Below are 1468 nucleotides of genomic sequence, written 5' to 3' on the forward strand. Positions count from 1 at the left end.
CTCAAAATGAGGAGAGGATAGGTTTATTTAGCTCACAGTTATTGGAGGTTTCGACACTGGAGGAGAGGTTGGGGTGCTACCGTGTCCAGAATGACCCTCACCACACCTCTAAGAAAGCATAGACTAGCCAGTTTAATAGTTTATGCCTCTCTTGCCCCACCTCTCAAGCCCCAATCTGGTCACCTGGTCCTCTGGCCCCATCCCTTGAGCTGCACCCTGCTCCTCAAACAGTGATCAACCCATGATTTATATGATGCTTTGGAGGGACGGCTATAAATAAACAATAATAGGGTCAAACCTGGGTCTTTGCTCTTGCCAGGCAGGTGTTTAGACCACTGAGCTATCTCTTCAGCTCTTCCTTATCATTTTGACTTTGAAGAACAACTGGAATTCTCATGGTCGCAGGTCTAGTGAATATGGTAGATAAGATCACACTGTAATATTACAAAATAAATTTAAAAATAAGAAAATAAGCCAAAATTGGCTTAGTGAAAGTTAACAAAATAATAGTCCTCTATTAGAGACTCCTACAATGGGCTCTAATCTTCTGTGGCAGGAAAAGAAAGAGCAAGAGGTGAATTGGGGGAATCAGGAAGGGATCTGGGACCACCTGTTGCTCTTATGGAACAAAAGGCTGTGAGGCACCCAGACTCTTGGCATTTGTTTATTACTCTGAGTTGAGGACAACAGGTGAAGGGCAGTTGGTGTTTCTGGGAACAGTAATGGTAACCATGGTGGGCAGGAAGATCAACACATTCTTTAAGAACATGGACAAAGACAAGGATGGGAGTTTCCCCAGGTACCTGTCCTCTTTAGGTCTTATCTTGCCCTATGAGTGCCACAGCAGGCATTAGACCTAGAGCTTCCAGCTGTGGCCAGAGAAGAGTGCAGAATTTCCACATTCCAATCTGGCCCAAAAGAGCAGGACAAGGACAAGCTTGGATGTCATTAGACTCAATTTATAATATGTGGTCTATAACATTTCTCCCTTTCAGTTTTTTTTTTTTTAATTATAGCAGTTGAAACAGTACATAAGCCATGAAGGCCACCATAGCAACAAACATAGCTTTAGGAGTTTGTGGGAGTCCCTGTCGCATCCACAATGTGTGAGTCTCCTTCACTGTCTCTCTAGTTGTCCTCATGTCAGGATTTTGTAGCCTGCACGAATTTCAGTGTTTACAGTTCCGGTTTTCTCTTAAGTCACCAACACTGGAGGGCTGAATAGAACAGGCTCCACCACTGGGGTAGGGTGCTCTTCACTGCCTGGTCACACATTCCAGGAGGGCAGCCATAATGGTGTCCCATGACCTGTTACCATACAAGCATACCCTCGACTCTGCATTATGAACCACACTGGGCCATCCCACTTTCCTGTTTGGATGTCCTTCTGTATGACGAGAGCCCTAGGTGTGCTCATCAGATGTGCCCTTTTGCCAGTGAAGTTCTGAGAAGGGTATTTACTTTCTGG

The 1468-nt window shown here is 45.0% G+C and overlaps 1 protein-coding gene across 1 annotated transcript in view; it reads right to left on the reverse strand.

Annotated features, from left to right (window-relative positions):
• Twistnb (TWIST neighbor) overlaps positions 1–1468 on the reverse strand; it is a 12251-nt gene that overhangs the window by 2320 nt on the left and 8463 nt on the right. The gene's annotated exons all lie outside the window — the stretch shown is intronic.

The sequence above is a fragment of the Octodon degus genome, unplaced genomic scaffold, assembly GCF_000260255.1.
Source record: "Octodon degus isolate 3935 unplaced genomic scaffold, OctDeg1.0 scaffold00015, whole genome shotgun sequence".
Classification (NCBI taxonomy): domain Eukaryota; kingdom Metazoa; phylum Chordata; class Mammalia; order Rodentia; family Octodontidae; genus Octodon; species Octodon degus.